This window comes from Pelodiscus sinensis, chromosome 23, assembly GCF_052426305.1.
Source record: "Pelodiscus sinensis isolate ZL-2025 chromosome 23, ASM5242630v1, whole genome shotgun sequence".
Classification (NCBI taxonomy): Eukaryota; Metazoa; Chordata; order Testudines; family Trionychidae; genus Pelodiscus; species Pelodiscus sinensis.
In genome coordinates, this window is record NC_143074.1 from 24,830,415 (window position 1) to 24,842,871 (window position 12,457).

The 12,457-nt window shown below is 55.3% G+C and overlaps 1 protein-coding gene across 1 annotated transcript in view; it reads left to right on the forward strand.

Annotated features, from left to right (window-relative positions):
- Positions 1 to 204: 204 nt before the first annotated feature.
- Positions 205 to 12,457, forward strand: part of ADGRD2 (adhesion G protein-coupled receptor D2) — an 81,134-nt gene continuing 68,881 nt past the window's right edge. Inside the window, exon 1 of the mRNA XM_075905672.2 lies at positions 205 to 976. The gene's annotated coding sequence lies outside the window, so the exon portion shown is untranslated. The remainder of the gene's footprint in view (positions 977 to 12,457) is intronic.

Genomic DNA, 12,457 nt, shown 5'->3' on the forward strand with positions numbered 1-12,457 from the left:
CGGATAAAATCTTCTTAAATAGCTCATGCTGTTCACCTACTGTGAACCGTGATGCAGGTGGAGCCCAGAGAGGGACCCTATGATCAGAGCATGTTGATGCCTAGTGATGTCGCATCGAATCCCATGACACGGTGGATGTTGTAGGGTAATTTTTCCCCCTTTTATTTTTACTGGATTTGAGTAGGTCCTATGAGAATGGACTTCCATGTCCCTGGTGTCCTGCTGATCCGTTTGCAAAATTTCTGTCTTTCTAGGTTCCCTTTGCATATACCTCCATGGGCAAAGTTTGGGGCCGTCTGTAACAGTTAATTATATATGGAACATGCCATTCCATGACCTGAGGAAGCAGTAAAGTAGATGCAGGCTGTGGCCACTTCTGCTTATGTTCTGATTCTGCTTCCAGAATTGAAATGGAGTTAGAGGAAGCCAGGCTGCGGGCACAGAAGGAAGAACGTCAGCTGATGATGGAAGGACGTCGGATGGCCAAGAAGCTGGCTCAGCAAAAGCTGTTGACTCAAAAGCGGCATCATGCAGATCGCATCAAACAGCTGGCAGAAGAAGTGGCAAGGCTTTTTTAGAACCCCTCTTGTGTTTCAGAGCAACAGCAAGAAATCCACCCTCCTTCCCCCCACCCCTGCTATTCAAACTGCATCAATGAGCAACAGCCCATGACATCCGGCACGTTGTCGGGAGTCGCATTACCGCAGCCTACGTTTGTCAAAGCGTAGGAGGCGCTGAAGGAAATGTCTACTCTGATCTGACCCCCTGAAGCCAGACGTTCCTAGAGTTCAGATTTTCCGGTCCACCTGAAATCACGTTACAAGCAACCTCCTCCCTCTCACCCTCCCCTTTTACTGCAGGAAGTTAAAAGTTGCAACCTTCTGTGCGCTCGGTGGATTGGGGCAGGAAGCAAGGCAATCGTTAACCAGCAGCCTGGTAGGACGGACAGTGTGCAGCCCAAACAGATGACTGGCAGGTATGTGTAGGGATGGTTTTAATTCCTTGGCCTCAAGAAGAAAAAAATGAACAAGGAACTCCTGAGCACTAGCAAGGTGTGACGTAGTGGGGGGTACCTTGCTGGTGGCTATGCTGGGCAGTGGGTTGTGAGTGACCTCCGCTGGCTGCTGTCTGCAGCACGGCCCAGCAGGGCAGGGGATGAGTCATTATGCAAGGGGGCTTCGAACCTGTCTGACCAGTTATCTCCCAGGGAGCAGAACACTGGGAAGAAGGCGGAGTGGATCCCTGGCTGGGGGCAGGGCTGGATGTGAGTGAGTTAGCATGGAGGAGACAGCCTAGGGAAAGGGGCTGGAATTTAGGGGCCCAGTCTCCCCCATCTCAAGGGGGGCTGAGGCATCCTAGGCCTGCCCTGGAACCAGATTACATCTGTGCTGGGCTGTATCCTGGAGAAGCAGTAAACTCCCTCTATTCTACTAGCTGGTGGAGTCTGTCCGTGCCATTACGGGGGTGCAGGAGACGGGAAAAACCTGACACGCCATCACACAAGGCTGCTGAAGAGGCACTTGAGCAGTTGCCTCCCTCGCTCGGGGCAGGGAGGGAAAGGCGCTGTGCTCAGGGGGCAGAGGGACATGCTCTGAAGTGGTCCTTTGAGGAAGAACGTGTGTTTGTCGGCATGTGACTGTCCTTGGAGGTGTCTCAAATTCTGCTGCTGCCTCAAGGCCAATGGCTTTGCTTGGGAAAAAACCCACAACTCTTTCACTGTAAAACAATGGCCCGAACGTCACTAGTGCTTCCTTTCCCCGCACACGCCGGTTGGCAGACTTGGCTTGACGGTGTCAGCAAGTGCCATGGAGTGAAATGGAGAGGGAGCCACATAACACGCCCTCCCTTCTCTTCCTGCTCCTTTGAGCGTTCTCCTGCCACCTCCTGCTGAGCTGAGCCGCCGCCGCCAAATCCTGGGGGCAGGAGGGAGCCACTGGTCTCAACTTTTCAAACATGCCTGTCCGAGCCATTTGTCTCGAGCGTCATGGTGCAGTGCTGAGGGCAGAAGCCGGGATTCTCTAGTGGGAGAGCTGGGATTTTCTGAACCCTTCTGTGGGGGAGGCATTTTTACCCTGCCCTTCTGTGTGACCCAGGGCACCAGAGGGTACTCTGTCTGCCTGGGTAATGTGGAGACCAGCCTGCCTTTGGCACCACATCAGCCTGTGTTGGACATCCCTCCAGGCCAGAAGAAACGGTCTGCAGAGGCCACCGCTCTTGGGGCAGGAAGGAAGACCCAGCAAATGTGGCCCCATCCGTATGGGGCTGGAGAGGCGGCCCGTTCGTACCCTCCGCTGCAGCTAAACCAGCTTTGAGCATGGATCTGCCCGGGCCATTGATGTGAAACCCAACCACTGGCGGTGGCTGAAGGACAGAGCTGTGCTGACCAGGCCGGTTATCACCGCGAGGCGAGTAGATGGCGCTTTCACAACGGCGCTGAAAGGGGCCCGAGCTGTAAACCTGGGGAGGGGCTTGAAGTCCTGTTCTCAGCCCTGGCTTGTTGTCCTGCGCTGTCTGGATCTTGCCCTGTGTAGGCCTGGACCAGAAATGGGCAGAGCGAGAACCCTGTTGAAACCCGGCGTTAAGCTGCTGTTCCTAACGCCAGTCAAGGCGTGGGGGCGGGGGCCTGGCTCACCCGGCCAAATCCTTTTGGTAGAAACTGATGTGGCAGTGGGAGGGGGGACTTGGACTGCATGGAGCAAAGGCACAGGGAGGGAGGGTGTCTGGGAATAGAACCAAGCGGCCCATCTGAGAGCTGGGAGGCAGGAGCAGCCAGTGGCTTGAGAGTAACTGAATACGAAGAAGAATGGGTCTGGCTTCTGCTTTTTTCCACTGAAAGTTCCTAGGTTACTCTGATATTTCTTTAGAGGCGATGGCTCTAAACACAAGCCTCGTCCAAGCTCTGCAGGAGCAGCAGCTGGTGTCCTACTGCGCAGGGACACAATGGAGTCTGTTCCTGCAGACAATATGCCTGTCACTGGAAGACATAAAACTGGCAATTAATGGAAGAGCCTCTGTGCGGAGCTTTCAGTCCGGACAATGCGCAGGGTCTGGAAGAGCAAGATTAAGCCTGGCGGGGCTACAGGAGCTTGTGAAACCGTCTTGGCGTGGTTTGTTTTCGGCATTCAAAAAATGGCCAGAGTTGACGCTTCAGATGAGCATAGGCTGCAGAAGAGCATTGGAATAGCAGCCACAATGTGGAGGCTGGGCCCGGGGAGGGAAGGAAGGTCCCGGCCGGAGCAGTCAGCTGGGTGCCAGGTGGCCCATCCAAAATCAACAGCCAGTGGATTTGGATCAGACGTACCTTTTGGCTCCGGTTCCTCCAACTCCTGCCCTCAGCTAGTGTCTAAATACAACCTGCCACAATACTTCCCTGGGTAAAATGATTCTCCGGTGCTTGGGAAGTATCCAGGCAAGACTCCTCTGCTGTTAAAGCCAGCACCTGAGTTTCGTAAACTTCTTGTGCTTGGTAATGGATGGGAACTAGACCCACTGTGCAGCTAGCAGGCACAATTAGCATTTGCACAATTCCTTGTATAAAACGTGCTGCCCCGTGCTCTGTGCAGAGGGAGGAACTTCACAGTGGACCAGCGCACAAACCCTCCCCATCCCCAAAGCGCCGACATCCCATGCTGCCCCTCTCCGGGCACTCAACTCACCCTGAGTCCTAGAAAGAAAGTCACACAACAGATAGCGCTCCCAGCAGGCGAACGTCTGTCCCTGGTGAGCCAAAGGGAGGGGGGCAAGCGAGGCTCAACAGGTGGGATCCTTTGAACGTGGCTTCCACTGGGAACATGCTCCACAGCGGCAAGTCAATATAACGGTCTCCTGTTGCTATGTGGTTTAGTCGTTAAATCCCTGGACTGTCATTGCTTTTTACGTTGGGGTAGTATGGGTGAAGTCGGGTAAATGTTGCATTTTATTAATAGCAGCAGAACCGACGTAAATGGGGCCTGCGTGTTGTGTAGTCTTGCCTTCATCTTTGTATTCATGCCCGTCAGCGTGAAAGAAGCTATTTGCATCTATATTTGCATGTCTATGCAACCATACTTAAGTTGCGGCCCTCGGCATGTGCTGTATCATTGTGGCCCCCGGGGCTTCCAAAGTTGAAGAGCCCTGCACTCAAGCATCTTTCCTGAAATCCAAATTGGGGCTCCGGTGCCAGGAGGGTCTCTGGGTACTTGGGATCTCGGGCCATTTCAAGGCTTTGCAGGCTGAAGGTAACAGCATCCGGCTATCAGCCCAGCTACCTTCTGGGTGCAAGTCACAAGCCTGAGGTTCTCCAGGCAAGAAATCTCACTCTTTTCTCTGCTCTTGGAACTGTCAGGCAGCGCGACTGAAATTCTTCTGGCCCACGCGTTAGCACTGGCACTACAACTGACAGGTACTTTCCCCTCCTTTTTCTCGTATACATTCTGGGTTCCCCGCCCCCCACTCCAGCTCATCTCAGGAAGTGGGCTTTGCCCACGGACTCTCCTGCTAGTAGATATGTGTGTTGTGAGTCTCTAAGGTGCCACAGGACCACTTGTTGCTTTTAAAGTGACAGACCAGCCCCCCTCGGACTGTTTTTAAAGTCTCAGGAACCTAGACTAGGCTCTGCCCTCTCTGCAAGTGGTGCAGAATAGACCCTCCTGGCTCTCCCAGGAAATGAACTTGGAAAGAAAGGGCAGGGAGAAGCGTGCGCGAATCTTTGTTCATGCTGCTGAAAGCCCCATAGCCCAGAAGTTGGCCCCTGAACCCCTGGCTGTAATCCCATTACCTCTGAGAGGCAGCTGTGTCCCAGCTACGCTTTAATCCTCGTGTGGAGGATTTTTTTTCTTAAAAGCCCCATGAGGACGCAGGCAGCTTGTCCTACTAATCTCAGACTCCTTGTCTTCTGTTGGGGCAGGAGTCCTCTCAGCCATCAGACCTCAGGAGAGCTACAGCGACAAGGTAACCAGGCTTGCTCTTCCCACACCCTGGGGTACCTCTTCTGTGGCCAAAATAAAAAACCCAGTAACACAGGCTGGAATTCTGAACTAGCAGGAGCTGGTTCTGTTTTTTGCATGTGTCAAGGCTGTTCCCCACTCTGGCACGATGAATGCGGAAGTGGGGGCCCACGAAAGCAACCCAAAACCTGATCTCTACAGGCTTTGGTACAAAACTCCCTGCAAAATCCTAACACCTGGACTTTGGAGACTAAAATCCCGCTTCCCCCATCCAAGTAATGATAAGAAAACCAGGGAAGAGATCGCTTGGGGAATCTCAGCCCTAAAGTAAAACCGGGATACACAAATGAACCAATACCAGGTAATTAAAAAAAAAACACTTTTATTATCAAAACAAAAATACCGTTGCAAGCATAATGACTAGATGGAAAAAGTTGGCAATTAATATACTTATGGGGGACCCCCATAGGCTCAGGACTTACTTACAAAACAGAGGAAAAATCCATTTCTAACAGCACAGACATCAGCTCCAAATTCCCAAACCAGAAATCAATAAAACCTGATGGATTTATCCAGACTTTACCCTACTTACACATTTTTGAAGAATCTTTTTCTGGGAGAGAGACATGTCTTCTGTCTCCTTCAGTATCTAGAGAGCAAACTGGCTCAAACAAAGGAGAGAAAAGCCCAAAATTCCTTTGTCTCAGTCTGAAATCCCTGCCTGCATTTCTATGGGCTGACCGCTACCTGGCTAAGTACAGGGGACATAGTTAACCCCTTAGGCCCTAGGCAGCTGGCCATCCCTCCTGGCTATGACAGCGTGTGACAGAAGAGTCTTAAAAAAGTAATAAAGCTAAGGGAAGCAAGAGATCCGACTTTCTCCGACTGCTCTGTCATTCCTTCCCTCACACAGGAAGAGATTTGGTTCCGGTCCATGAAGGTGGCACTGGTAGGCAGTAACCGCTCCCTGACCCCTGCTACACATGGAGCCTGCCATCCACGGGGGAGTCTGAGGCAGGGGCTAACTATTTTCAGAAGCAACTGGGCGTGGCTGGCCAAGGAGCATGGATGTATTCCCTCCCTTCCCCCGCACCCCTCCGCCTCCCTACCCCAGACTGGCTGAGGGTAGCATACGAGGAGGGGTAGGCCGGTGTTTCTAGTATCACCCAGGCCAGTGGGGGTTCTGTGTCTGCCCGGGGGTGTCTTGCAGTTGTGCTGTTGCGGTTCAGCGTGCTGACACTAGTAGCCAGTCTACGTGTGTAAGGTCCTGCTCTGTTTTCCACTAGCCCCCTTGCTCCTTCCAGGGGGAGCTCTGCATTCCTTCTGGCCCTGTGGGGCCCCCTCCTCTGTGTGCCTCCCTGAGTTCACAGTGACCAGACACTCCGACTCCCCCTCTGGTTTGTCGTCCCCCCCGCCATGGCGTGAAACCTGCCCTCAGCGGTCTGTGCCCTCTGGCGCATGCACACTCTATGCTGTTTGTACCGCAGCCCCGCTTAAGGTAAAAATAAGCACCCCAGTGAATAGAAAAGCCATAGCTTCGACGATGGAACGGGGGGAAGCAAACGCAAGTTACAAGGAGAATGAACATAATGGTACAAACTCAGGCTTTTCTATTGGCTAGTTCCATGTCTTGCTCCTCTGAGCAGCTTCCCAGCATGTTCCCAGCATGCTCTCTGCCTTCCGGAGATCCGGCGCTGACCCTCCATTTCTGCCTAGCCTTCACATGAAGCCTTTCCCTTTGAACAGGGCTCGTGGTGGGCGTTTTCGCTGCTAATTCCTGGACGTGCTGAACAGGGGCCTTCCCTAATCTGGGGCTGTCTTTTCAGGGGTTCCAATATTTTCTCATTAACTTTAATCGAGCGTAGTCTCTTCTGAGCTGGACAATGCGAGGGGTGTGGAGTGGGTGTCGTAGAAACACTTGCCCCCGGTACATGCCCGATTGTCTCCAGACACGGCTGTGAGGTGTTGCTGCAGTTGGTCTGTAGATCAGTTGCAATTTTCTACACTGACGGGTTCACACATTCGTCACCGTAACCTGTGTTCGTATCTCCCGGACACAGTTCTGGATAGCACAGGCTTCCATTAAAGCCCTGACTTGACACATTTAATAGGCAGCAGTTTTAAAACAAACAAAAGGAAGTTTTTCTTCACTCAGCGCACAGTCAACCTGTGGAACTCCCTGCCAGAGGATGCAGTGAAGGCTAGAACTTTAACCGGGTTCAAAAGAGAGCTAGATAGATTCATGGAGGTTCATCACTGGCTATTAGCCAGGATGGGTAGGAACGGTGGTACTAGCCTCTGTTTCTCTGGAAGTGGGAAACAGAGGAGGGATCGCATGATGATCACCTGTTATGATCCCTCACTCTGAGGTAGACAGGCTGCTGGTCTGGATGGACCTTTGGTCTGACCCAGTCTGGCTGTTTTTATGTTCTTTTGTACACTGTAACATTGCTGACAAGTCAGTTGCTCTGTGTGTCTGTGTCTGTGTGGCTACATCTACACTGGCACCCTTTTCCGGAAATGCTTAAAACAGAACAGTTTTCCGTTATAAGGAAAAGCACTTTTTCCGGAAAAGCAGCCGTGGCCAATGTAGATGCGCTTTTCCGCTAAAAATCCCCGATCGTCATTTTCGCGATCGGGGCTTTTTTGCGGAAAAGACTACTGTGCTGTCTACACTGGCCCTTTTCCGGAACAGTTTTTCCGGAAAAGGACTTTTGCCCGAACGGGAGCAGCATAGTTTTTCCGAAAAACAATGATGATTTTACATTAGATCGTCATAGCTTTTCTGGAAAAGCAAGCGTCCAGTGTAGACACAGCCTGTGTGTTTTGGATCCTTCAGTCCCTCTCCTGGAGGAGACTTTGCTCAGCCCTTCTCAAAGAGCATGTCTGTCAGACTGCTTGCCTGGCTTGGTCCAGCTAACTAGGCATATTTTTTTCCTCTTTTGCCCAATGTCCCAGTGCCTCTGGCTCCTCCCGCTCAGAATGCCAGCTGTGCCGCCACCTGCAAACCACTGATCAGCAACGGCACTCTTGTCAAGGAGGAGGAATCTGGCAGGGGATACTGCTCAGACCTATGGGTAGATTGTCTACTGCGGTGCTACGGGTAAGTGCGGCCAGGCTCACGTTTACACCAGCAGTTGGATGGAGTCTGCCTGGTCACACCAGACCCTGGAGCTCCTCCTGGGCTTTTCTCACCCTTTAACACAGGGATCTCCACCCTCCCCAGGGCTGAGGGCGGAAGCATGCAGCCCCGCTGGGTCACGGTTTCCTGGGCAGTAGGCCAGCCACAGTTTGTGTCAGGCCTGTGCTCCCGGGTCTGGCGTGCTGCAGAGCCATGCAGAGGCTGACATGAAGCCGCTCGGTGGGAATGTTGCTTTCTTGCTGAACGTACGTCACGGTCCCCTGGGAGCTCCTGGGAACGGCCATTCCAGTGCCGGACCACGGCGGAGGGACGTCTGACCCTGGAACGAGGAGGAGTTGTGACGGGCAGGGGCAGTTCGTAAGAAGTCCTCTTGCATTATGTTCAAGATCGACCCACGTCAAAGGACGCGGGGTCTCGAATACCAGCAAGGGGGCTGCAGAAACGGTCTCAATGACTTTGTTCTGCCCCTTTGGTCGTTGGCGCGTGGATCCCGTGGGCGGATGGATTTACGTGGCGGTGAGCCTGGATGCAGGACCTCTCTGCCGGCCCCCTCTTGCCGCCCCAGGATGCAGAGAACCAGACAGAATGTCTGGGACTCCAGCATCTCCGTGGATGTCTAGCCTCTGAATTCTCAGCCTGAGGACTGAACAGGGGAAGGCCGGAGAGCTGACTGGTGGAGCTTGTTGGGTGTCCTTCTGGGAGCCTTTAATGCTGCTCCTCGCCTGGCCAGATGGGGGTCTCTCTAATTCCCAGTATCCTCTTCCTCCTGGTCAGGGGCTGAGTCCAAGCGCACAGCCTCCAGAGTGCTGCCTGGTCTGACCGGAACCGGGGCTGCAGAACCCAGGGCTCTGCAGAGCGCAGCGAGCTGGGTGATGGGGCTGGTCCCCGGACGTGTCTGTTTCTGCCCCTCAGACGGTTCCTGGCTCAGCTGTCTGTGGCCGCGAGGCAGCGACTGTGCGCGCTGCGCTGCTACGGAATCGTCTGGCCAGAGCTGCGACGGGCACAGCAGGCAAATACCAGAACTGGGCCCCTCCCCCCCCCACTCCCGTATCCGGCCGCACAAGAGCCTGAAAGGGCTCGGCCTATAAAACACGCAGCTGATGAGCTGGGGCCTGCCGGTCAGAGCTTTGCTGGGCTACGCGGGGGCTGGACACTTGTCGTGGACCCTAAAGAGTCCCTGTGACCACCAGCCCCCTCGCCTCCCTCCTGCAGGGCTGGGAATGTGAAACGGCCTTTGTGGGCCCGGGGCCCCGGGTGCAAGCGCAGCCAGCAGTGAGCGCGGGGGCAGCTGGCGTGGCCGGCTAATGGCCGCTGTGGGGCCAGAAGCCGGTCCCGAAGGAGCAGAGGTGAGGCTGCACCTTTGCCTGGGGGACATGGGGATGTCGGCCTGGTTGTCCACCAACATGCTGCTCCCACTGGCCCGAGGCTGCTCCCTGTGGGTGGGAGGGCAGGGGATGAAAGCGCCTTTCCTGGGTCATCGTTCGGGGCCTCCTGTGCTCCTCCTGGCACTGGGAGCTGTTTGCCAAGCTGGACTGTGCTACAAAGACGCCTCCCAAGGTCAAATATTTGCCAGCCCCGCTCGGAATACTGATGAACTCTCGGCTTCAGACGTTTCTCTGCCACACGAGCCTGCTGAGACCTGGGGGTTCAGCTGGGGCAGACACCAGGCCTGGCGGGGGCCTTCCAGCTGGCTGGCGCACCCCTCAGCCATCAGCGCCCTTTTCCGGCACCACAGTGGAGTCTCTGCAGTGGGTTGACCTCCCAAGCGAAGGCGATGGACTCCTCTATGTGGAATTCAGTGCCAAGGGAACAGGACAAGTCGTCCCCTATTCCTGCCCACAGCCATAGAGAAAATCCACTTCTGTGCCGTCCCCCAACTCCTAGCTTCCTTGCTGGAGAGGTCGGGGTGCAGACTGCCAGTGCACGTCTGCATTGTCAGAGCTGTGTTGTCCAGTGGCTTTGACGGCTGGGGGCCGGGGCCAGGACTGGCTGAGAAGCTGGCTCCCGAGGGCCCGATCTCTCTTCTCTCGCAGTGGGCGTGGGAGAGAAGTGGCCGAGCCTGTGGGCAAGCGTAGGCTTCAATTCCTGCTCTTGCCTCCCGGCAACCAGCCGCTGCCCCAACCGTCATCACCGTATCCCACAGCAGTGACTAAGCCCAGTGCCGGGGGGGGGTTGTTCCTCCCAGCATGCTCCGTGAAACGGAGAAAGCGCCCGCCGGGGGACACGGCACCCCCATGGAATGTTTGTGGTTTCAGTTCCTCCCAGGCAGGGAGCTGCATTCATATGCAGCTTGGCAAGAACCCAGAGGAGCTGTTGGCTCTGCAGCACCGGCCTTCGGCTTCAGAAAAGCCGGCTCCGTAACTGGGCAGCCTCGCGGAGTAGCTGCTGCAGCCACAAAGCAGGTGAGCGAAGGGCCCTGTCACAGCCTGAACCGTCGGCAGGTGCCGCTGGAGGCGTTGCCGTCTGAACTGCAGTAACGGTGAAGGCCCAGTAGGGGAAGATTTGGCGCACGCGCTCGCAACGAGTGAGCAGCTTTCTATCGAAACGGTGAGGGGAAACGGGATGGAGGTCAGCCTCACAAGTGGCAAAAACAAACGCTGGAGTGGAACACTGCCACCTACTGGGCTGGGGGAACATAAGAACAGCCAGACTGGGTCAGACCAAAGGTCCATCCAGCCCGGTGTCCTGTCTGCCCACAGCGCCCAATGCCAGGTGCCCTAGAGGGAGGGAACAGAACCAGTAACGATCAAGCCATCTCTCTCCTGCCATCCATCTCCACCCTCTGAAATGTGAGCTTTACCAGCCACCGCCCTGCAACGTGACCTAATGAACACGCTCCCTTGCTTTGTCGCTCCCTGGGCTCTCCTGTAAAGACAGGCCTTTCTGCTTGATGTAGGGGCACTTGCTGAGTGTGAGCACACAGGTGGCACTGCCCCGTAGCTGAGAAGCTCTGTTTGAAAGTGGGGTGGAAGATTTACCAGCTGTGGTGAGGGTCAGAGAGCAGGAACTCTGGCTAATGTGGTGTAATTCCTCCTCACACTTCTGAGCCCATGTAATCCAATCTTTGGCTGGCTGGTTCCTCCCCCGGCGTCACCTGAACACCACCGTTCCACCACCGACACCGAGTGTCCTCCTGTGTCCCCAGAGCCCGTCCTGTAAAAGCCGCCGCAGGGCACAAAGGCTGCCTTGGGATGAGGCTGCCTCTCGTGTTTCTCACGGTCTGGTGAGAGCCGCACCGATGGTTTGACTGCTCTTTGCACAGTGATCCATCCCTCGCCCCTCTTCTCAGGTGCCCGCTGAGCGGCGGGCAGGGTTCTCCTGCTGCGCCCTGCCTGGGGAACGGGCTGCCCTGTTTGGGGCGGGGAAGTCTGAAAAGCAGAGTTAGCGCCCAGGGCGGTGGAAGGGGGCTCGCTTCCGGGACCACCCAGTGCTGCCTGTGGCACTGAAGAGCCCGCACTGACTTGGGCAAACCCCCAGTGATACGCCAATCCGTGCTGTCTCCCTGGGTCGGCTTTGCTCTTGGCTCTCTCCATCCTGGATACTCCGCTCACGTTTATTCTTTCTCCGTCCTGTCCCGCCCCCCTGGAAGTGAGGGGGCCTGTACAGACTCCTACAGCCTGCCCTGCGCTTGCTTCCCGATCTCTCTTCACCGAGGGTTTTGCCTCTCCAGCAGCGTCCCCTTTACCAGGCTAAGACCCTGACTCCGAGCCGGCACCCACCATCTCCCATGCAGCTATGCTCGCTCCCACTCACAAAGTCGCCTGCTGCTTGCAGCCCCAGGAGACGCCGCGGGGTTTGCTTGACTTTCCTTCTTAGCTGGTGGAGGAAGTCAGAAGAGGAGGACGACCGACGGGCTAAGTAGCAGTTCTGCAGAAAAGGACCTGGGGGTTACAGTGGATGAGAAGTTGGATCTGAGTCAACAGGGCGCCCTGGTAGCCAAAAGGGCCAGTGTAACCTAATATGCCATTAGGAGGAGCATTGCCAGCAGATCTAGAGAAGTGATTATTCCCCTTTATTCGGCTTTGGTGAGGCCACATCTGGAATATTGTGTCCAGTTCTGGGCCCCCCACTACAGGAAGGATGTGGACGCATTGGAGAGGGTCCAGCGGAGGTGACCAAAATGATGCGGGGGCTGGAGCGCATGACCTACGAGGAGAGGCCGAGGGATTTGGGTTTGTTCAGTCTGCAGAAGAGAAGAGTGAGGGGGGATTTGAGAGCAGCCTGCAGCTTCCTGAAGGGGGGTTCCAGAGAGGCTGGAGAGAGGCTGGTCTCAGTGGGGGCAGAACAAGGAGCAATGGGCTCAAGTTGCAGTGGGGGAGGTCTAGGTTGGAGATTAGGAAAAACTGTTTCCCTAGGCGGGTGGGGAAGCGCTGGGCTGAGTTCCCTAGGG